Here is a 26,054-nt window from a genome sequence, read left to right on the forward strand (position 1 = left end):
CATCGTAATGCCGGACAACAAATCATGCGGTGCGACGCCACCATCACCGCCAGGCAGTGGCTTTCACAGAAATGAGGAAATCCAATCAGTTATTGTATTAACAAACTACAACAACAACAACTATTATTTAACATTTAAATTTTTAACAATATAGTAGAAAGATTAGAGTCGGTACAGATGAACTACATGTTGTAAGTGTTGTTGTTATTGTTGCAAAAATTAGCATGCATGCCTTTGTTGTGCAGCTCGTCCGAGAAGATGTTCCTGCTGCTACGTGCCAAGCGTTCTAATAAAACGGCTCAGCTATTTTACACGTCACGGATGATTTATTTGTTGTTCAGAATTTAAATATATCCGGCTTTTTTCAACACAATTTCCAACAACGATTAAATATCGAATGTTATCGGTTTTAAAAAGAAATTCAGAATTTTTTAAAAATTATACTTACAAAATTCGTTTAGATTCTGACAGATGCCATGAAAATTCGTCGAAAGAAACTGCAAAAAAAATGAGAAAAAAATTTAAACACCATGAATATTTATAAAAATTCCAATAAAAAAACTCAAAACCTGCAATTTCAATACTCAATTTGCAATAACTTATGTTTTATGTGAATTAAAAAGACGAAGATGAAAAGAAAGAGGCCAACGATTGGGTCAACAGCTTCCACACAAAAGAGTATCAGCCGCTAACTGTGGCGTCACCTGGCTTTTGATTAACATAATGCCAACAACGACAGCAACAACACAAATGTGTCACCCGCCAGCAAATGTGCCAAACGGGGAATTTGAACTTCAAAAAATAAAAAAGACAATAAAAATGAAGAAATTCCTTTGATGCCGCAAAACAATCAAAACAAAAGATTAGAAAAACAAAAACGATAATCAGCAATAATATGCAAATTTACTTGCCAAAGACGACGGATTTTTTCGATTTTTTTTTTTTTTTGATTATCTAATGTTTGTTTAATTATTGATTTCGTCAAAATCAAAATGAATCAATCTTAAATTTCAAGCGTATAAATTAGGGAGATTGTAATCAATCACTGGCTCAGGATAATGATATTTTATTTACATGGAATTAAAAATTTACACACTTTTTTCACAAGAAAGTGTGATTGATTACAAATTTTAAGAAAGATAAATTGATCGATAACAATTTTATAAGAAAAAATCTATAAAAAAGTTTTTTATCTGTAACTTTTTGTATAGAAAATGTTGTTATCGGTAAGATATTCTATAGAAACTGTTGTTATCGGTAACATTTTTTATAGCAAACGTTATTATCGGCAACGTTTTCTTTGGAAAATGTTGTTATCGGTAACGTTTTCTAATGAAAATGTTGTTATCGGTAAAATTTTCCATAGAAAATGTTGTTATCGACAACTTTTTTTTTTATAGTAAACGTTGTTATCGCTAAAATTTTCCATTGAAAATTTTGTTATCGATAACTGTTTCTATAGAAAATGTTGTTATTGACAACTGTTTCTATAGAAAATGTTGTTATCGGACAATTTGCTATAGAGAATGTTGTTATCGGACAACTTTTCTACAGAAAATGTTGTTATCGGACAACTCTTCTATAGGAAATGTTGTCATTGGGCAATTCTTCTATAGAAATTGTTGTTATCGGAAAAATTTTCTACAGAAAATGTTGTTATCGGGAAACTTTTCTATAGAAAATGTTGTTATCGGGAAACTTTTCTATAGGAAATGTTACTGTTTCTGTAGAAAATATTGTTATCGGTAAGATTTTCTATAGAAAATGTTGTTTTCGGTAACGTTCTCTATAGAAAATGTTGTTATCGGTAAAGTTGTCTAGAGAAAATGTTGTTATCGGTAACGTTTTCCATAGAAAATATTGTTATCGGTAATGTTTTATATAGAAAATGTTGTTATCGATAACTTTTTCTGTAGAAAATATAGTTATCGATAACATTTTCCATAGCAAATGATGTTATTGGTAACATTTTCTATAGAAAATGTTGTTATCGACAACATTTTCTATAGAAAAAGTTGTTATCGACAACATTTTCTATGGAAGAATTTGTTATTGACAATTCATTTTACAGAAAACTTTATTATCGGCAAATTATTCAATATAAATTGTTGTTATCGGAAATTTTTTTTATAGAAAATGTTATTATCTGTGATATCTTCTACCGAAAATGTTGTTATCGGTAATATTTTCTATAGAAAATGTTGTTATCGGTCACATATACAATAGAAATTGTTGTTATCGACAACTTTTTCTATAGAAATAGTTATCGACAACTATTTCTATAGAAAAAGTTGTTATCGACAACTATTTCTATAGAAAAAGTTGTTATCGACAACTATTTCTATAGAAAAAGTTGTTATCGACAACTATTTCTATAGAAAAAGTTGTTATCGACAACTATTTCTATAGAAAAAGTTGTTATCGACAACTACTTCTATAGAAAAAGTTGTTATCGACAACTATTTCTATAGAAAAAGTTGTTATCGACAACTATTTCTATAGAAAAAGTTGTTATCGACAACTATTTCTATAGAAAAAGTTGTTATCGACCACTATTTCTATAGAAAAAGTTGTTATCGACCACTATTTCTATAGAAAAAGTTGTTATCGACAACTATTTCTATAGAAAAAGTTGTTATCGACAACTATTTCTATAGAAAAAGTTGTTATCGACAACTATTTCTATAGAAAAAGTTGTTATCGACAACTATTTCTATAGAAAAAGTTGTTATCGACAACTGTTTCTATAGAAAAAGTTGCTATCGACAACTGTTTCTATAGAAAAAGTTGCTATCGACAACTGTTTCTATAGAAAAAGTTGTTATCGACAACTGTTTCTATAGAAAAAGTTGTTATCGACAACATTTTCCATAGAAAAAGGTGTTATCGACAACATTTTCTATACAAAAAGGTGTTATCGACAACATTTTCTATACAAAAAGGTGTTATCGACAACATTATCTATAGAAAAAGTTGTTATTGACAACATTTTCTATAGAAAAAGTTGTTATTGACAACATTTTCTATAGAAAAAGTTGTTATTGACAACATTTTCTATAGAAAAAGTTGTTATCGACAACATTTTCTATAGAAAAAGTTGTTATCGACAACTATTTCTATAGAAAAAGTTGTTATCGACAACATTTTCTATAGAAAAAGTTGTTATCGACAACATTTTCTATACAAATTTTCTATAGAAAACGTTGTTATCGGTAACATTTTCTTTGGAAAATGTTGTTATCGGTAATATTTTCTGTAGCAAAGATTGTTATCGGTAATATTTTCTATAGAAATTGTTATTATCGGTAACGTTTTCAATAGGAAATTTTGTTATAGGTAACATTTTCCATAGATAATATTGTTATCGGTAATATTTTCTAGAGAATATTGTTATCGGTAACATTTTCTATAGAAAATTTTGTTATCGGTAACATTTTCCATAGAAAATGTTGTTATCGGAAACATTTTCTACAGAAAATGTTCTTATTGGTAACATTTTCCATCGAAAATTTCGTTATCGGCAACTATTTTTATAGAACATGTTGTTATCGTCCACTTTCTCTATGGAAAATCTTGTTATCGATTACATTTTCTGCAGAAAATTCTATTCTCAGCAATTTTCTATAGAAAATTGTGTTATCAACAATCTTTCCAATTGAAGCATATGTTATCGACCAACTTTTCTACTGAAAACAATTATTGCTGAGGACCTTTCATTACAAATATTTGTAATTCTCCATTATTTTTTTTTTTTTTTTTTGCAAACTTGTTTTGGCTATAATTTTTATGTTTCCTATTTTTAACATTTTAGTAGATACCATTTCCTAATGATTAAAATTGAATACTTAAAAGAAATTCTGTATTCAAAGTACGGTCCATAATAAATAAATTTTTGGGGAAGGAAATTGTTCTGCATAAAAAATCCATAAATTCAAGGATGCAAATTATTTGTAGAACAATTATGACCTTATCTATTTTTAATAGTAAAACAATTTCAAATGCTAAATTGCAAAAATTGTGGGAGAAACCCCACTTCAAATCCAGTAAATATTCTACACGCGTGCGCATTCCCACACTGGCAAACCAAATGGATATTAATCTTCAAAAACATTCCACAACAAAAAAAGAAAAAACAAAAAACAAAAACTATCGAATCGAAATCGTCAAATGTCAGAAAATAATATTCACATATTTTTTCGCTTTGCAAATTGTTTTCATTGTTGTTAAGGCTGTGATTGGTTTTGTTTTGAAAAATTGAAAAAAAATTGTAGCTTGAAGCCAAATGTTTTTTTTACAAAGTTGTTCAATATTAACCTGTCTTGGAAGTGAACAAAAAATAAATAAAAATAATAACTGCAAAATATGTTTCGCTAAATTTTAAGTTGTTCTGCTTATTTTTTTGTTTTAGTTTTTCAAGGTTTCCAAAGTATTGTGGCCCAGTATTTTTTTTTTTTTTTTGCTTTGTTGTGATTTTAAAATAAACATTAATTGAGCGTTTTTTTTTTTGATTTTTGCAAAAAATATTTGTAAAGAATAATTTGGAGGAGGAGGGGAATCACCCGTCAAATAAAAACACCTCAGAGTGGCAGACAGGTTTTGAGGTTTGAATTTGTTAAACCACAAAATGAGATTTTTTTGCAATGATTTTGGGTTGTAAAATAAAGCCTCACAACACTCCCTTGCTTAACCTCCCCCGCACAAAATAGGCCTTTCAATAAATTATTATTTATGGTCCATAACAATAATAATGGCATAATATTAATTAATATTCCAATTGCTTTTGTTGTTGTGGCCATTAAATATTTTAGATATTATTATCTGAGATAGGTGCGTGTTATTATTTTCTGTGATTGTTATTCGGACTGTCATGAAATGTTATTTAAATGTTTTATTAATTTAAATAACATAATTTAAATTTAAATCTAATAAACAATGTTGCCGCCGATAACAAATCAGCAGGGTATGAATGATAGCAATAAAATTATTTATTATTATTTTATTCATGTATAATTAATCATACAATAATATTACAAAAACAATATTCAAAAGCATGAGGTTGTTCGATAACAACATTTTCTATGGAAAAGTTGATCGATAACAACTTTTTTTATAGACAAGTTGTTCGATAACAACATTTTCTATAGACAAGTTGTTCGATAACAACATTCTCTATGGAAAAGTTGTTCGATAACAACATTTTCTATGGAAAAGTTGTTTGATGACAACATTTTCTATGGAAAAGTTGTTCGATAACAACGTTTTCTATAGAAAAGTTGTTCGATAACAACATTTTCTATAGAAAAGTTGTTCGATAACAACATTTTCTATAGAAAAGTTGTTCGATAACAACATTTTCTATAGAAAAGTTGTTCGATAACAACATTTTCTATAGAAAAGTTGTTCGATAACAGCATTTCCAATATAAAAAAATGTTGTACGATAACAAAATTTTCTATAGAAAATGTTACCGATAACAAAATTTTCTATAGAAAATGTTACCGATAACAAAATTTTCTATAGAAAATGTTACCGATAACAACATTTTCTATAGAAAATGTAACCGATAACTACATTTGCTATGGAAAATATTACCGATAACAACATTTTCTATGGGAAATATTACCGATTACAAGATTTTCTATAGAAAATATTACCGATAACAAGATTTTCTATAGAAAATATTACCGATAACAAGATTTTCTATAGAAAATATTACGGATAACAAGATTTTCTATAGAAAATATTACCGATAACAAGATTTTCTATATAAAATATTACCGATAACAAGATTCTCTATAGAAAATAATACCGATAACAAGATTTTCTATAGAAAATAATACCGATAACAACATTTTCTATAGAAAATATTACCGATAACAACATTTTCTATGGGAAATATTACCGATTACAAGATTTTCTATAGAAAATGTTACCGATAACAAAATTTTCTATAGAAAATGTTACCGATAACAACATTTTCTATGGAAAATATTACCGATAACAACATTTTCTATAGAAAATATTACCGATAACAACATTTTCTATAGAAAATATTACCGATAACAACATTTTCTATAGAAAATATTACCGATTACAAGATTTTCTATAGAAAATATTACCGATAACAAGATTTTCTATAGAAAATATTACCGATAACAAGATTTTCTATAGAAAATATTACCGATAACAAGATTTTCTATAGAAAATATTACCGATAACAAGATTTTCTATATAAAATATTACCGATAACAAGATTCTCTATAGAAAATAATACCGATAACAAGATTTTCTATAGAAAATAATACCGATAACAACATTTTCTATAGAAAATATCACCGATAACAACATTTTCTGTAGAAAGTATTACCGATAACAATATTTTTTGTAGAAAGTATTACCGATAACAATATTTTCTGTAGAAAATATTACCGATAACAATATTTTCTGTAGAAAATATTACCGATAACAACATTTTCTACAGAAATCTTATAGATAACAACATTTTCTTTAGAAAATATTACCGATAACAACATTTTCTATAGAAAATATTACCGATAACAACATTTTCTATAGAAAATGTTACCAATAACAACACTTTCTATAGAAAATGCTACCGATAACAATATTTTCTATAGAAAATATTACCGATAACAACATTTTCTATAGAAAATATTACCGATAACAACATTTTCTATAGAAAATATTACCGATAACAAACATTGTCTATAGAAAATGTTACCGATAACAACATTTTCTATAGAAAATGTTACCGATAACAACATTTTCTATAGAAAATATTACCGATAACAACATTTTCTATAGAAAATGTTACCGATAACCAAGTTTCTATGACAATTGTTAACGATAACAACATTTTCTATAGAAAATATTACCGATAACGACATGTTCTATAGAAAATATCACCGATAACAACATTTTCTATAGAAAATATTACCGATAACAACATTTTCTATAGAAAATATTACCGATAACAAACATATTCTATAGAAAATGTTACCGATAACAACTTTTTCTATAGAAAATTTGTCCAATAACAACTGTTTTTATAGAAAAATTGTCCAATAGCAACCTTTTCTATGAAAAAGTTGTCCTCTAACAACCTCTTCTATGTCCCGATAACAATATTCACCGTAAATAGTCATGTAATATCGATATGTTTCAAAGAAAATTTGACCGATAAAAAATTCTCCCATCAAATATACAAAAACATAACATTTGAAAAAATGTGAAAGGGAAACACGTGCGCCCAATGAATTATTTGACAACTTGAATTAATCGATTTCAAAAATAAATGAAGAAAAATTACACTGACCCTTTGCAAAACGAAGACACCCTCCTCGTGTAATACTTGTGCAGTCATCAATTGTCAATTAAAACAAACACAAAATAAATAATAAATTTCCGAATAAATAATATATGGCCCAGAGTTAAATAAAATTATAGAATATCGTAATTTGAATACGAAGTCCATGTGGGTTCTATAATTTGAGCAATGCCCCCTTATCGCCGACGGCAAGCATGTATACAGACACATAAAAAAGTCTGAGAATGGGTTTTCGATGTTCTGTAATAAGTAATTTATATGGCTCGTGGATTTGGGTCGAGTGAACCCTAAAGAGGGCACATAGGGTTCACTCGACGCGGTGAAATCGTAACTATTACAACCTGCCCATTATCATTTGTTTCCCCGTTAATTGATGTGGGAATCACAAGGCATGCAAGTTCAAAGTCAATCCTCTCTCTCTCTCTCTCTCTCTCTTTCTCTTCCGTTCTCGTAACCCAGCAAAAATGAATTCCAACAAATGGCACGAAATGTTGGTAACCTTTTTTCGTCGTGTGTTTGTTGTTGCTGCTGCTCTAAAACGACAATTAACATTTTGTAGATTTCTACGCTCAAATGGTCTATAATTAGAAAATATGCAGAATTGCTAATGGACCGAGACTGACGTCAATTAAAAAAAATAAAACAAACAAGAAATGCCAACAAAAATTGCAGCCATTTGACGTTTCGAATGCGCGAATTGAGAAATGGAGAATGACAAACAAATCTCAATTAAATTAATTATCGAGACATGCAGCAAAGATGGATTGGACAGCACGGGAGTGGACAAAGGTATGTAGTTAAATGAAATATTCCTTCTCTTCTCTAACCGATGTCTGAACACAAAAGGAAAGTGTCATCAATTGTTTGAAATCAATAAAATAAAATGTTAGCTGTCACTCCCTGTTAGAAAAAGGAAGGAAGTTAATAAACAATGCAACGTCACTTTGTGTTTGGAACACTGAGATGTTGTTATCGGTCGATTTTTCCATAAAAAAGGTTGTTATCGGACAATTCTTCAATAGAAAATGTTGTTATCGCACAATTTTTCTATAGAAAATGTTGTTATCGAACAACTTCTATAGAAAATGGTGTTATCGCACAGCTTTTCTATAGAAAATGTTTTTATCGGGCAATTTTTCAAGAGAAAATGTGGTTATCGGGCAGCTTTTCTATGGAAAATGTTGTTATCGTTAACATTTTCCATAGAAAATATTGTTATCGGTAACATTTTCTATCGAAAAAGTTGTTATCGGTAAAATGTTCTATCTAAGTTGTTGTTATCGGTAGCATTTTCCATAGAAAATGTTGTTATCGGTAACATTTTCTATAGAAAATGTTGTTATCGGTAACATTTTCTATAGAAAATGTTGTTATCGTAAACATTTTCTATAAAAAATGTTGTTATCGGTAACATTTTCCATAAAAACTATTGTTTATGTGTAAGATTTTCTATAAAAATTGTTGTTATCGGTAACATTTTCTATAAAAAATGTTGTTATCGGTAACATTTTCTATCGAAATTGTTGTTATCGATAGCATTATTTATAGAAAATGTTATTATCGGTAGCATTATATATAGAAAATGTTATTATCGGTAACATTTTCTATAGAAAAAGTTGTTATCGTTAGCTTTATATATATGAAAAAAGTGGTTATCTGTAACATTTTCTATAGAAAATGTTGTTATCGGTAACATTCTCTATAGAAAATGTTGTTATCGGTAACATTTTCTATAGAAAATGTTGTTATCTGTAGCATTATCTATAGAAAATGTTGTTATCGGTAACATTTTCTATAGAAAATTTTGTTATCGGTAACATTTTCCATAGAAAATGTTGCTATCGTTAAGATTTTCCATAGAAAATGTTGTTATCGGTAACATTTTCCATAGAAAATGTTGTTATCGGTAACATTTTCCATAGAAAATGTTGTTATCGGTTACATTTTCTATAGAAAATGTTGTTATCGGTAACATTTTCCATTGAAAATATTGTTATCGGTAATATTTTCTCCAAAAACTTTTGTTATCGGTAACATTTTTTACAGAAAATCTTGTTATCGGTAATATTTTCTATAGAAAATGTTGTTATCGGTAACATTTTCCATAGAAAATGTTGTTATCGGTAACATTTTCCATAGAAAATGTTGTTATCGGTAACATTTTCTATAAAAAATGTTGTTATCGGTAATATTTTCCATAGAAAATGTTGTTATCGGTAACATTTTCCACAGAAAATGTTATTATCGGTAATATTTTCTTTAGAAAATGTTGTTATCGGTAACATTTTCTATAAAAAATAATGTTATCGGTAACATTTTCCATCGAAAATTTTTTTTATCGGTAACATTTTCCATAGAAAATGTTGTTATCGGTAACATTTTCTATAGAAAATGTTGTTATCGGTAACATTTTCCATAGAAATCGTTGTTATCGGTAACATTTTCCATTGAAAATGTTGTTATCGGTAATATTTTCTTCAAAAACTTTTGTTATCGGAAACATTTTTTACAGAAAATGTTGTTATCGGTAACATTTTCTTTAGAAAATGTTGTTATCGGTAACAATTGTCATAGAAACTTGGTTATCGATAATACTTTCTATAGAAAATGTTGTTATCGGTACATTTTTCAGTAGAAAAAGTTGTTATCGGTAACATTTCTTATGGAAAAAGTTGTTATCGATAACATTTTTATAGAAATTGTTGTTATCGGTCATATTTTCTATTGAAAATCTGAAATTTTTCTTCTTTTTTGTTTAGAAAACGCGTTTATCAATGACTATAGCATGATGTGGCTTTTCAACCACCCAAGCCAAAGTCCATTCGCGTTCTCTGCTGTCTTTCGAACCACCAAATCAACAACCAGTAGCTGGCTTGAACCACCAAAAAATGAGAAACAATTTATAACAGAGATAATCGACACGCAATAAACGTCTGAAACGCAGTTAAAAGCCAGTCATGGGTAGCCGACCAACCGGCCAGCCAGTCAGCCAACCAGTTACAACTTGTTGCATGCAACCAAACATCAAGGCAGTACTTTAACACACTTTTTGTTTTGCACCGCCAAGGTAATTTTATTCATAGAAATCGAAAAACCAAAAGCAACAACAATAACAACAGCAAAGAGCTATTGAAAACTTTCGGCCAAAATAAATTTTCGCCAAAATTCAGACAATGACTGGTGCTAGTGCCAGTGGTCATATTGGCAACTGGAAACAGGTTTCCATACACCATCAGCTCTGATGAAGACCACAACTAGTGACGCTATCGATCGTCATGATCACTTTTTTTTGGAACTGTGGCATAATTATCCCACGTATTTTGTTGTAAATGTACAACAGAGTCGTCGAGAGCGATTGCCAAAAGATCATTACAACGTTTCGATTTCTGTTGTCGCTGGCCAATAACAGCAACAAAAATACCTTCACAACTTTATAGAGATTATATAAAAGAGTATTACCTTTTAGAGATAACCAACCTACCGATCAACCAACTAACTAACATGCGGCCATCTAGTCCAGTTTTTTTCGATGGATCCCTCCCCTATGTCCGCAAAGTTCTACTTTTCGATGTGGCAGCCACCGAAGCAGGTACACAGCATGAACTGTACATATCATCCGAATGGCCCCGCTTGAGAGTTGCAACTTGCTTTAACTTAACCATATAAAAAAAACAACTACAGCTACAACAACATGGCTAAATGATCAATAGAATCGTCAAAGAGTGGACAGTGGGTTGTTATCGTCGATATTTTCTAAAGAAAAAGGTGTTATCGGATACTATTTCAACAGAAAATGTTGTTATCCATGACATTATCTATGGAAAACGTTGTTATCGATAAATTTTAACATTTAAAATTTTGTTATCGGTAACGTTTTCTATAGAAAACTTTGTTATCGGTAACTTTTTCTACAGAAAATGTTGTTATCGGTAGCATTTTCTATAAAACATGTTGTTATCGATTGCATTTTCTATAGAAAATGTTGTTATCGGTAGCATTTTCTGAAGAAAATGTTGTTATCGGCCAATTTTTCTATAGAAAATGTTGTTATCGGTAGCAATTTCTATAGAAAATGTTGTTATCGATTACTTTTTGCGTAGAAAATGTTGTTATCGGTAATATTTTCAACAGAAAATGTTGTTATCGGTAACATTTCTTACAGAAAATGTTGTTATCGGCCACTTTTTCTAAAGAAAATGTTGTTATCGGTAGCAATTTCTATAGAAAATGTTGTTATCGATTACTTTTTGTATAGAAAATGTTGTTATCGGTAATATTTTCAACAGAAAATGTTGTTATCGGTAACATTTACTACAGAAAATATTGTTATGGGTAGTATTTTCTATAGAAAATGTTGTTATCGGTAGTATTTTCCATAGAAAATGTTGTTATCGGTAATATTTTCAACAGAAAATGTTGTTATCGGTAACATTTCTTACAGAAAATGTTGTTATCGGCCACTTTTTCTAAAGATAATGTTGTTATCGGTAGCAATTTTTATAGAAAATGTTGTTATTGATTACTTATCGGTAATATTTTCAACAGAAAATGTTGTTATCGGTAACATTTATTTATAGAAAATATTGTTATCGGTAGCATCTTCTATAGAAAATGTTGTTATCGGTAGCATTTTCTATAGAAAATTTTGTTATCGGTAGCATTTTCTATTGAAAATGTTGTTATCGGTAGCATTTTCTATTGAAAATGTTGTTATCGACAACAAATATTGTTATCGGTAACGTTTTCTATAGAAAATGTTGTTATCGGTAGCTTTTTTTATAGAAATTGTTGTTATCGGTAGCATTTTCTATAGAAAATTTTGTTATCGGTTGCATTTTTTATAGAAAGCGTTGTTATCGGTAGCATTTTCTATTAAAAACTGCTTTTATCGGTGCATTTTCTGTAGAAAATCTTGTTATCGGTAACATTTTTATAGAAAATGTTGTTATCGGTAGAATTATTCTGTAATAATTTATATTGAATCCACTCCATCCCACAGTGCCTGGCAAAAAAGTGGTAATACATTTGACCAACATCCAACAATTGCAGTGCAGTTTAATAAAAAAAATAAATTGTGCAGTTTTTTGAATTTTTGCCGCCATCGGCTTATGATGGTGGTGTTGCGTTAACATCATTGAAAAAATTGCAATGTATGATGCAAGTCAGCGGCAGCAGCAGCAATAAATGGTATGTGTGGTTGTGAGGGGTATGTGGCGAATCACACAATTCCAATCTGGGAGAGATCGAGTGGCAATCGTTGCTATTCCATGCAAAAAGCAATAAAAAAATATGCACGCGCTCCATCAGCCATATTGCAAGAAGACAAAACGGAAAAAAATAAACGCTTAAGGCAACACCACACACGGCTAACAAGATTTTGTGAAATTAATGGGCAATTGCGTTTTTTTTTTTTTCGGTTCGGCTTTTTGCTTAAAGAGCCAAGAATGTGAAGGCATTTGTGATGCAAAAGAAAAAAAACTTGAGAAAATTGTGTCAATTGCATGTGAACAAGCGATACTCATAAAGGGTGTTGTAAATCATAAAAACGAAAGAGGTTTTTATTTAAATGTAGGGTTTTTTGAGGTACAGGTGGTCTCTCTTCATTTGCCTTTGTCAAAAATTCAATTTATATTCATTTTTTCGTTGAAAAATAACGTATAAAACTATAGGTTTTCTTTTTATTTAAAATAATCCCTTTATCAGACTCCCGACGCCAAACGCCCTCGGCTTTCATTGTGTTGAATTGTTAAATGGCAGTTATAAACATGTGCTCTGCATATGATGCCTAATAACCGTTACATTGTTAACATGGCATGCATTATCTACCTGTATTCTTTGTTTACTCCTCAAATGCCGTACATTCCCTCTCTCCCACTTTCGTTCTCTCGCTCCCTCTCACTCCTACGGTAAATAGATTTCTTCTAATGAGACATCAAAACAACGTTTGAAGTAGTTGTTGGTTTTCTTTGAATAATTACAACTATTGGGAGAACTGTGTGTGTGTGTAATGAATGAAACGAGAATAATTATTCCCACTTAAAAAGCAAAATAACAATGACAACAACAAAGACGAACGACAGCAACAATAACAACTCTAAATATAACCATTAATGTTACTATTCTAAAAAAAACTACTACGGCATTATGGTAAACACAATACATATGTTGTACATCTGTGGGTATTTTTTCATAATGATTTGCTTGGAAATGATGGAATGTGTTGAGGAATGGAGGAAGTAGAAGGGGAGGAAAACCAGTTGCATGTTTCGTTATTTGAATATAAGAACACAAATAAATACATCAAAACAACACAGGTGCAGATGTTTGGTAAAACATAGAGAAGTTCTTTGACGAGAAGTAGAGAAGAGAGAACGATTGAGTAGATGGGGTGTGAGATCAAAGCGGGTATGAGATATGTTAAAATCAAGAGCAATCATTTGTTATGTTATTTTACCAACAAATATCGATTATTTTCCCTATAGGAAATAAAGTTATCGATCACTTTTTCTTGCATGACTCAAACATCTGCTCTGTTCCAGAACCTGCAAGAATCAGCTATTTTTGTAATTTTCTTCGATATCATAAAGGAAAAATCGGTTATCGTAGTAAAAGCTTTTAGATTCTTCAGTTCGGGAACCATGCAATCATTATTATACCCTCAGCCATATGGCTAGAGAGGGTATATATCATTTTATACGACCAAAACGTGCCCTATCGAAATGACGTCTTTAGGCCCTAGGTCTATTTGGACCAAATCCATTTCAGGACATTTGTAGTCGACGTAGCAATGTCCGTCCGTCTGGCTGGTGCGAACGATAACTCTCGGAGGGTGTATTCGATTTGATCCGAACTTGGTACATCGTAATATTTTTGCCTAACTTAGTTTGAGTTCGGAAATGGGCAATATCGGTCCACTCCTTCTGATACCTCCCCCACAAAAGGTCGAAATTTTCAAAAAATATTTTACTGCACAGAAAGAGAAAGGATAATTCGATTTTGCTCCAACTTTGCAAATCCCAATATTTCTATCAGTTCTAGGTCAGGTGCGAAAATGGACAATAACGGTCCACTCCATCAAATACCTCCCCCACAAAGGGTCAAAATTTTTGAATAAATATAGCTCTTATAAAATGTTATGTGAGCGTCCGATTGTCTTCAAATTACACACATCACAATATTTTTATTAACCCAATGTCTGGTGTGAAGATGGGATATATCGGTCCACTTCTTCTGGTACCTCCCCCACAAAAGGTCCAAATTTTCAAAACAAATTTATTGCCCAGAAAGAGAACGGATAATTAGATTTTGCTCCAACTTTGCAAATCCTAATATTTGCATCAGTGCTAGGTCCAGTGCGAAAATGGACGAAATCGGTCCACTCCATCAAGTACCTCCCCCATAAAGGATCAACATTTTGAATAAATATAACTCTTATAAAATGTGATGTAAGAGTTCGATTGTCTTCAAATTAGACACATCGAAATATTTTTGTTAAGCCAAGATCTGCTGAGAAGATGGGCTATATCGGTCCACTCCTTCTGGTACCTCCCCCACAAAAAATCAAAATTTTGAATATCCATGAAGCTCATATAAGGCGAAATTAACATCCGATTCCATTCCAGATTTGGCATATCTCAATATTTCAATTATCACAAGTTCTGTTATAAAGATGGTAGAGATCGAATCATTCCTCCTGGTACCACCTCCACAAAAGGGTCAATGTTTTGAATAACCAAAACGATCATAAAATCCAAAATAAGTATCCGATTCTCTTCACATTTCACACATCCCATTATTTCTACTAAAACAAGATCTGCTGAGAAGATGGGATATAACGGTCCACTCCTGATACATCCACCAAAAAGGGTCAAATTTTTGAATATCCATGAAGCTCATAAAATGCGAAATTAAAATCCGATTCCATTCAGACTTGGCACATCTCAATATTTCCATCAACACAAGATCTGTTGGAAAGATGGTAGCGATCGGACCATTCCTTCTGGTACCTCCCCCACAAAAGGGTCAACGTTTTGAATAACCAAAACGATTACAAAATCCGAAATAAGCATCCGGTTCTCTTCATATTTCACACATCCCATTATTTCTACAAACACAAGATCTGCTGTGAAGATGGGCTATATCGGTACACTCCATCTGGTACCTCCCCCCCACAAAAGGGTCAAAATTTCGAATATCCATGAAGCTCATAAAACACGAAATTAACTTCCGATTCCATTCCAGATTTGGTACATCTCATTATTTCCATCAACACAAGATCTGTTAAAAAGATGGTAGAGATCGGACCATTCCTTTTGGTACCTCCCCCACAAAGGGTCAAATATTTCTATCAACACAAGATCTATTATAAAAATGGTAGAGATCGGACCATTCCTTATGGTACCTCCCCTACAAAGGTTCAAAATTTTCAATAACCAAAACGATTATAAAATCCGAAATAAGCATCCGGTTTTCTTCATATTTCACACACCCCATTATTTCTGCTAACACAATATCTCCTGTGAAGATGGGATATATCGGTCACCTCCTTCAGGTACCTCTCCCACAAAAAAATTAAAATTTCGAATATCTATGAAGCTCATAAAATGCGAAATTATCATCCAATTCCATTCAAGATTTGGTACATCTCAATATTTCCATCAACACAAGATCTGTCAAAGAGATGGTAGAGATCGGACCATTTCTTCTGGTACCTCCCCCACAAAGGGTCAAAATTTTGAATATCCAAAACGATTATAAAATCCGAAATAAGCATCCGGCTCTCCTCAAATTACACACATCACAATATTTTTATTAACCCAATGTCTGGTGTGAAAATGGAACATATCGGTCCACTCCTTCTGGTACCTCCCCCACAAAAGGGTTAAAGTTTTGAATAACTAAAACGATTATAAAATCCGAAATATGCACCCGGTTCTTCTCATATTTCGCACAACCCATTATTTCTACTAACACAAGATCTCCTGTGAAATTGGACTATATCGGTCCACTCCTTCGGGTACCTCCCCCACAAAAAATTAAAATTTCGAATATACATGAAGCTCATAAAATGCGAAATTAACATCCGATCCCATTCAAGATTTGGTACATCTCAATATTTCCATCAACACAAGATCTGTCAAAGAGATGGTAGAGATCGGACCATTCCTTCTGGTACCTCCCCCATCCGAAATAAGCATCCGGTTCTCCTCTAATTACACACACCACAATATTTTTATTAACCCAATGTCTGGTGTGAAAATGGAACACATCGGTCCACTCCTTCTGGTACCTCCCCCACAAAGATTCAAAATTTTGAACATCTCGATTCGATTCCATTCAGACTTGACACATCTCAATATTTCCATCAATACAAGATCTGTTGGAAAGATGGTAGAGATCGGACTATTCCTTCTGGTACCTACCCCACAAAGTGTCAAATTTTTGAATAACCAAAACGATTATAAAATGGAAAATAAGCATCCGGTACTCTTCATATTTCGCACATCCCATTATTTCTACTAATACAAGATCTGCTGTGAAGATGGGCTATATCGGTCCACTGCTTCTGGTACCTCCCCCACATAGAGTTCAAGATGTTGAAAAAGGAAGTAATCAGTATAGTCCAAACCTGGCACGTCGTAATATTTATATCACATTTTATAGGTCCGATACGAAATGGACAATGTTGGTTCATTAGTTCGGCACCTACTCCATAAGTTGGTCAACCATTTGAGTTATGATAACAGAAGGCAAAATATATTGAAATAATCGAATATTGGCTGAAAACCGACTGATACTCTTTAAATTGTTTTTTTTTTAGTTTTTCGTTATGGAAATATGAATCAATTCGTTCCACAAAGGAAATTAAAAGTTGACACAATTTTCTCTCCATTTTCTTCGTTCGGCGGAGAGTTCTAATTTCCAATGACCGTGGTCGGTGATCGCTGATGAATCATAAATGGGTCAAATCATAAACATGATTACTTTTACACTTTGCCGGTCACATCGACAGACAGACAGACATTAGCAATGGCTACAATGTCAGCAACTACGCTTTGATTTCAATTCTTGTGTTTGTCGTTATGGCTGGAGTTTCCAATTTCTATTGATAATTCTATTCAAACAAACATGTGTACTCACTCGCTCACTCATACCCCCAATAACGATTCGAACTCCATTCAATATGGCCATTTATGTTGTGTGTATTGAATTGGAACTCAATACCCGTAATTCTCTTTGGCATTACAACAATGGCATTAACGAAAAGGCACCTACCACAACATCGAGCTAGCTAGCTAGCTATAGCTCGCTAAGTAGACAGTCGGCCAGTCAATACGTCAGGTAGCCAGTCAATACCCGTGTTTGTGTGTGTGTTGTTATTCTTATTATTAGTATTTCTAGAACAAGGTCATCCAAATAAATTATATTATGTTCTGCCTTCCCGCCGCTCTCCCTCGTTTATCTCTGTAAGCGTATTAAACGCCTAAAGAAATGTAACATTGACACCCACTAATCATTATGAATGAAAACGAAATCGGAATTGGAATTTTCGTAGTAATTCTTAAAGTAAATATTCCCAAGAATGTTGGAAGTAAACCCAAATGCTTCCATGTGTTTCGTTTAACAAAGAATTTGGATAGGGTATTCTAATTATTAAAATAAACAGAAAAATAAATAGTTGGGTTAGAGGGTTTTAAAAAAGGGAAAACAAGACAATTAAACAATTTACGAAACAGGTATTTGTATAGACATATTTCAGGAATTATTATTGGTACAGGTTCTATGGAACGCAACACACGTGGAAATCCTAAAAATAAGATACCAGGAGATAAGAGGTCGTTACTTGACAATTCATTTCTCTGAAAATGAGCTCTAATTTATCAGAGAAACGAGAGATCGATCCTAAGAGACAGAGAGAGAGAGAGCACATATTCCACATGAAATGGTAAGTCATTCCTCAGTGAATGAAAATTCATATCTAAGGGAATTTACAATCATTCCCCAGTGAATTAGAATTCATATCTCAGCGTATTTGTAGTCATTCCTCAGTGAATGAATATTTATATTCAGGGAATGCGGTGTGAATTCCTCATAGAAATAGTGAAATGTGATGAAGATGTCGTTCCATATTAAATGTCGATTTAGGAGTCATTCGCCAGTGAATGATTAATGATTCCTCATCGATGTAGATGTCGTTTGAAAAGACATTCTTCTCTGAATTGTTAGTCATCCTTCAGTGAATGAAAAGTTACTCATTGACTAATTAGGAGTCATTCCTTGACGAATAAAGAATCATTCCTCATGGAATTAAAGTTAATTACTTGTAGAATTAGGAGTCATTCCCCAGTGAATGATGAATTATTTTCAGGGTATGCGATGAGAATGTGTTGTCAGAAATCCTTCCTCTTATAATTCTCATAGATTGAGAAATAACTATTCTATTTCTAACCGATGAAGATGTCATTTGAAAACCCATTCCTCAGTGAATTATAAGTCATCATATAATCAAAAGTCACTGCTTGACGATTTTGCAGTCATTCCCCATTGAGTTAGAATACATTTCTTTTTGAATTAGGAGTCATTTCCCAGTGAATGATTAAATATTTCTAGAGTATGCGATGTCATTCCTCTGGAACTAAGTTTTCATTCCTCAAGGATTGATAACCCTTAGGTTATCGGAAATCCTTCCTGTGATAATTCTTTATAGAATAAGTAGTCATTTCATACCTACGAAGATGTCGTTTGAATAGACATTCCTCAGTGAATGAAAAGATATTTCTTGACGAATTAGAAGCCATTCCTCACTGAATTAAAATTTATTTTCTGGCGAAATAGGAATGTTTTGGATTGGGAAATCATTCCTCAGAAATGACAGAAATTCTTCCTCTGATAATTCTTCATAGAATGAGTAGTCAATCCGCACTGATGGAGAGGTCGTTTTAAAAGACATTCCTCAGTGAATGAAAAGTCATTCCTTGACGAATTAGGGGTCATTTTCCAGTGAATGATTAGCAATTCTTAGGGAATGTGGTATCATTCCTCAGGAAATGGAATGTATTTCCTCAAAGAATGAGAAATCATTCCTCAGATTGTAAAAAATCCTTCCTCTGAGACTCTTCCACGGAATGAGTAGTCATTCCCTATGGATGGGGATATCGTTGAAATGATGAAAAGTTATTTCTCAGGGAATGATAAGATGAGGAATAATCAATGAGAAGCTACTTCTCAAGAAATTATGAGTTATTCCTCAGTCAATGAGAATTAATTTTATTACGAAATAGCAGTCATTTTCCAGTGAATGATTAATCATTTCCAGTTAACGCGATGTCTTTCCTTAGAGAATCTAATTTAATATTTCAAAGAATGGGAAATCATTTCTCAGGTTGTCAAAAATTCTTCGACAACGGGCTTCTTCACGGATTACTGATGGATAGAGAAGTCATTTCATAACGAATGAGAAGTCATTTCTCAACAAATAAGAAGTCATTCTTCTGTCATTTCTCTGGGAATGACCAATTAATCCTCTAGGAATGATAAATTATTCCTCAAGGAATCATAAATCTATCCTCAGGTTGTCAGAAATGTTTCCCCTGAAAAGTGTTCACGGAATAAAAGTCATTCCATAAAGAATGATAAGTCATTCCTCAGTGAATGAAAAGTTATTACTTTGTGAATAATTAGTTTTTTTTTTGTCAATGAATAACAATTCATTTCTCAAAGGATGTGAAGTCATTCTTCAGTGAATGCCATTTCATTTGGCAATGAAAAATACTTGATTCATATAATAAGAAATAATTCCCCAGGGAATGAAAAGACGCTCTTAACTAAATGATTTACAACTCCTTAAGGAATAATAAGTAGATGATATGAGCTAGGGAAGTTCCTCCTAAATGGTTTTCTCTATATGAGTTTTATGGCTTCAGTGTAAAGTACTCTCCAAGACCTTTTCACTGGAGGCCAAGTTTAAGTCGTCAAAGTGAGGTTGAATTAACGGGGAATCATTCCTCTGTGAATGAAAATAAATCTTCAAGAAATGAACTGTCATTTCACAGGGAATGAGAGACCAATACTCTGAGATTGAGACTTAGTTCCTCAAGGAATGATAAGTGAAATTATGTCATTCCTCAGTGAATGCTTTTAAATTATGTTATTCCCAAGTGAATGAGAAGTCATTTCTCTGTGAATGAGTATGAATTATTTAGATAATGTGTGTTGTTATTCCCCAGGCACTGCAAAATTAGTCCTCAGTGAATAGGGTTATCATTCCTTAGAGAATGATTTGTCACTCTACAGCGCAAAAAAAAAATTATTCCTTTGGGATTAAGCCGTAATTCTTCTGAGATGAAGCGCATATTGCTCACGGAATGAATAGTTATTACTCAAGGAATTATATATCATTCATCACTGAATGAGAAGTCACTTTCCCCCAAATGTTGAGACAGTCCGCAGTGAAAGACCAGACATTTATTTTGCATCATGTTCATCATCTTAGTTATGACATTTTTTCTTTAGCTCCTTTTTCTTACCTAAACTATAATTTCTGAGTACGTGTCGATAAGATGAGAATATTTAATTTTAAATCTAGCTTAAGGGCTAAGTACATAAGAAGCTTGAAGTCATGGCACGGCCTATTTTGTGACATTTCACAAAGGAATTACAGAGCCGCACTAAAATCCAGCCGTCGTTTTTCATTATAATTTGGCATTAATATGCCTAGCCATGACTTCAAGCTTTTTATGTATTTGCAGCCTTATGCCGGTTTTCAATACTTGAGTTCTATTTTGTAATTAGATTATGTGGTCACGTAGGCTCGATTTTTTTTTTTAAATATTCCTGTTTCTCCAATCGGTATCATAAATCTCTAGCATTTATATGTTAATATAAAAAATATTCCGTACAATTCCTGTTTTGTAAACTCAACGACCTTTGTTTTCGGCAAAATCCCATAATGAGTTTTATATTTAGACTCATAAAAATCTAGCCTCAAAGTCCATAACTCAGAAATTCAAGAATTTCAGGATATTACTTGGTATTTAAATTCTCTCGCTTATCGGTTATTTAGGCTGGTCATGGAAAATAAATTACTCATAACAACACTGTTCTGTGTATTCATTTTGACACTTAGCTCATCAAATTCATCGCAAAACTAAATAACAAATTATGCCGGTAAACCGAAAATAAAACCAACATGAATCTGCACAAAACAAAAAGTGACAGTTCCAACTCGAAAAAAACTAAACTGATCAACACAAAAACAGTCTTCAGGGCTATCTCAAGATATAAAGTGATTTTACTTCCGCACTATCATCTAAAACAAGACATCTTGAATTTTTTTTTTTCGGTATTGAAATGAACATTGCTTTAAAGCCAAGTTACGATAATTTGACTTTTATTGGATCAGCAGTCAGTCAGTCGCTTACTCGTGTGGCCGGCCATAGGTTACTTATTTTGTGATAAGTGCCCAGTTGCTAATTTTTTTTGTGGCTTTTTTTTTGCAAAAATATGACAGTTATATTATTTCATATCGTATGAAATTTTTCCGCATTAACTGACCTATTTTTAAAGAACAAAAACCACAACAAAAATATGATATTTAAACTTGTTGTTATTGAAAGTTGAACTACTCAACTGGAAGTAATTCAATGTCTTGTCGTTGATTTGCTGGTTTTACAATATTGCGATTGCCATGAGTTTCGGCGACAGCGCAGGAGGGGGAGGTTTATAATCATGAATTATGCACAAAAAAAATATGTCAAGTTTTGAATAATGTGCAGTTTTACTGGGTGCATTCCTGAAATACATACAACACATAATGCAAATATTTAATTTAAAAAGTTCCAGAAGAATCCTCATAAAATGTCAATTTGATATCATGGCATTTTTTGGGGCCTTAAGACGCGAATAATTCGATCAAAATAATGATAAATCTTTCCTTTGAAAATGAGAAAAAGATTTTCAAATAATTATACATTAGTTACCAATTCTAAGAAAGTCCTTCATTAAGCCATATGAAAGCTGTAGTCACTTCTAAGCGAATGAGAAGTCATTCCACAGTGAATGTCAATACATCCCATAATGAATGAAAAATGACGTTAGTCTTATAAGTAATAAAAAGTCATTCCCCTTTGAATAAAAAGTCATTCCCCAGTGAATATTATGTCATTTCACAGTGAATGAGACGAAATTTTTCATTGAATGAAAATCAATTCTTATTGGAACGATTATTCATTCCTCAAGGAATGTGATGTCATTTCTCAGCGAATGAGTAACCATCCCTTTGTGAATGGTTGTCATTTCGCAGAGAATGAAAAATCCTTCTTCATTCAAAGAAATGAAGGGTTACTCCTCAAGGAATGGAAAGTATTCAAAGAATGATAAGTCATTCATCAAGGAATGATAAGTTAATCCTCAAGGAATGAGAAATAAATGCTCAAGGAATGAAAAGTCAAATCCTCAAGGAATCATTCTTCAAGAAATAAGAAGTCATTCCTCAGGCGACAAAATATATATTTTCAGAAATTGATATTCCATATCTAAGAGATTGAGAAACCTTTCCAGGCATTCTTTATTGAATGGGATATCAGTTAAAAATGAATAGGAAATCATTTTTCAAGGAATACGAAGTCATTTCCCAACGAATGAGAAGTCGGTGCCCAGTGAATAAAAAGTCATTTTCCAGTGAATGAGAGGGAATTTCTCAGTGAATGAAAAGCAATTATTTATGAACTGATAATACATTTCACAAGGAGTGGGAAGTTATTTCTCAAAGAATGAGTAGTCATCCCTCAGTGAATGAGTGGTTATCACGCAAAGAATGAAAAATACTTCGCCAAAGAATCCTCCTCAAGCAAAGGAAAGTGCTCAAAGAATAGGAAGTCATACCGCAAAGAATGATAAGTTAATCCTCAAGATGTGATAAGTCAACCCTCAAGGAAACAAAAATCATTTTCCAATTAATTAGAAGTCATTCCTCTGGAGTTAAAATATATATTCGCAGAAATTGATATTTAATCTAAAGGGGAATGAGCAGAGTTTCCAGTCATTCTTCAGAGATTGAAATACAATTCTAAAATGAAAAGGAAATCATTCTTCAAGGAATACGAAGTCATTCCTCAACGAATGAGAAGTCACTCCCCAGTGAATAATAAGTCATTTTCCAGCGAATGAGAGGCAATTTCTCAGTGAATGAAAAGCAATTCTTCATGGACTGATAATACATTCCACTAGGAGTGGGAAGTCATTTCTCAAAGAATGTGTAGTCATCCCTCAGTGAATGAGTGGCCATTCCTCAGAGAATGAAAAGTACTTCCACAAAGAATAAGTAGTTATGACTTAAGTAGTGAATAGTCATTCTAGGCGAATGAGAAGTCATTCTAAAGTGAATGAGATATCATTTCAAAATGAATGGGAAATCATTCTTCAAGCAAAAAGAATTCATTCCTCAGTGAACGAGAAGTGATTTCCCAGGTAAATTCTCAGCAAATGGATTGTCATCTCTCAGTGAATGAGTGGAATTTCTCAGAAAATGAAAAATACTTCCTCAAATAATGAGAAGTCATTCATCAAGGAATGAGATGCCATTCTTCAAGGAATAAGAGTTAAAATATCAATTCTCAGAAATTGACATAACATCCCTCAAGGAATAAGAAGTCATTCCTTGGAGAATGGAGAGCCGTTTCTCAGAAAAGGAAGACCCATATGAGTTGTCAATCCACTGAGACATTCCCATTTCCGACAGAATGATAAGTCTTTCCTCAAAAAATGAAAAGTTTTTACTCAAGGAATGAGCTGTCTTTCCCAATTGAATGAGTACTCAATCCCCAGTGAATGGAATTAGTTTCTTAGTAAGAGAGTTGTCATTCATTAGAGAATAACATGTCATTATTGCAGAAATTATATGTCAATCCGTGGATAATGAGTAGGAAGTCACCAAGGAATGATGCCTTCGGATATGAGAAGTCAATTCTCAGATAAGAAGAAGACATTCCTCAGGGAATGATAGCTCATTTCTTAGCGAATAAGAACTCTTTTACCAAGAAGTGGATAGGCATGATTCTTAGATGAGAAATCATTTTCCATGACGTCAAACCTCAGGGATTGAGATATGATTCCACGGGTAACGAAAAGGGAAAGTCATTCCTAAGAGAAAAGTTCCTCCCACAAATTGGCCCACATCGAAGTGATTACCTTCACTCGTCCCTTAAGGGGATTGTAGCCTATCTAAAATTGTGATCCTTCTATAAGTGACATACTTGGTTCCTAAAATATGCAATGGAAATTTTGTCCTCAAAAAATTGAAGGTATTCACTGAGAATGGATATATAAATGTAATATGTTTCTATTTTATGCTTAAATATTGTACTTACCACTTGACTTCAAATTACTCCAGTTTTTCTTCCAAAAACAGTTCGTTTTTTAATCCATTTGTTGCTGGGTTTTTGATTGAGAAATCCTCGAATATTTCACAGAACCATTGATTTAATAATCATTCATAATATTTCATATATATTTTTTGTGTAATTCGTTATGCACCTTCGAAAAGAAATTGGTTTTCTTTCACTTCGTTTTGATTTTCCAAAATTTTAATTATAACTTTTCGGTGTTTTTTTGTAATCTATTTTCAAACAAAAACTTTTCGTTTTATATTCACTTTGCACACAAAAATTGTTAGAAAGTAAAAGTGATTTTATCCAAAATGAAAAAAAATCCGCAGAGATTAGTTTTCTAAAATTACAAAAAAAAAAGATTTTTCTATCACGTTTGTCGGTTGTTGTTGGTTTTTAAAACTCTCCTCTAATTGCTTTGATTTTAGTTGCTACTAATGATGGCTGGGGCTGAGCCAAAGTAACTGTTTTGTTGCTGCTGCCAAATATTGTTTCGTTTTGTTTTTTTCTGATCTCAGTCTTTGGTGGATAATTCACAACTCACTTCACTCACTAACAGCCAGCCAACTAACTCTTCTACTGCTTCTTCTTCTAAGGTAGTTGCCATTTGTTTGTTGTTGCTATTTCTTGCCATTAAAGTTAGTGTTTGTTGGCTAATGGAATTTATGAATACAAAAAACAACAGCAGCAACAACAACAACAAAGCAAACATAAATTTCATTTTCAATTCCAAAAACAAATATGCAGTTTGTTACTTTTTTTCTGTAAAGTTTTCGTCATTGTTGTTGCTTTTGGTTTTTGGAGGTATTTGGTTTCTCTGTTGATGGCAATTGGGTTGTGGTGGCAACCAACGTTGTTGTTGTTGTTAGTTTCTTGAAGAGAGGCAACATTAAAGAGGAGCCAGACGTGGGGTCACAGTCTGGTTTGATTTACCACTGGTAACCAGTTTTTTGTTTCTTACTCTGAGAACACAGAATGCCAGAGAGAGAAGAGAGAGTGTATTGGAGTAACCACAAAGTGAGTACCCATAAATAACTGCCATTATAAATAATAACACAAATATTTGATACCGTGGCTCGCACAAGAAAATAAAATCTAGTGATTATAAAATGTTAATCTTTGTTGCAATCCTGGCCCAAAGTTCAAAGGAGAGGAAAACTCACAGTTGCAAGGTTTTAAAATATTTAAATTTAATACATTTTAAAATATTTAATTTAAACATGTCACGTTATGATAACAATGTGCGGTTTAAATGTAAATACCAACTATTTTTAGGTGAACCCTTTAATGATGGCGTATTCTTTTTATACCCGCAGCCATATGGC

General features: G+C 32.2%; 1 long non-coding RNA gene across 2 annotated transcripts in view; it reads right to left on the reverse strand.

The window, feature by feature from the left end:
• Positions 1-429: 429 nt before the first annotated feature.
• LOC105262462 (uncharacterized) overlaps positions 430-26,054 on the reverse strand; it is a 28,546-nt gene continuing 2,921 nt past the window's right edge. Inside the window, exons 2-3 of one of the 2 annotated variants that reach the window (XR_891798.3) lie at positions 24,712-25,069; positions 430-497 (exon numbers count right to left, since the gene is read on the reverse strand). This is a non-coding gene — a long non-coding RNA (uncharacterized LOC105262462). The remainder of the gene's footprint in view (positions 498-24,711; positions 25,070-26,054) is intronic. The other variant, XR_009342363.1, reaches the window with a different exon arrangement.

Source organism: Musca domestica, unplaced genomic scaffold (genome assembly GCF_030504385.1).
Source record: "Musca domestica strain aabys unplaced genomic scaffold, Musca_domestica.polishedcontigs.V.1.1 24, whole genome shotgun sequence".
In the NCBI taxonomy this organism is placed as follows: Eukaryota; Metazoa; Arthropoda; class Insecta; order Diptera; family Muscidae; genus Musca; species Musca domestica.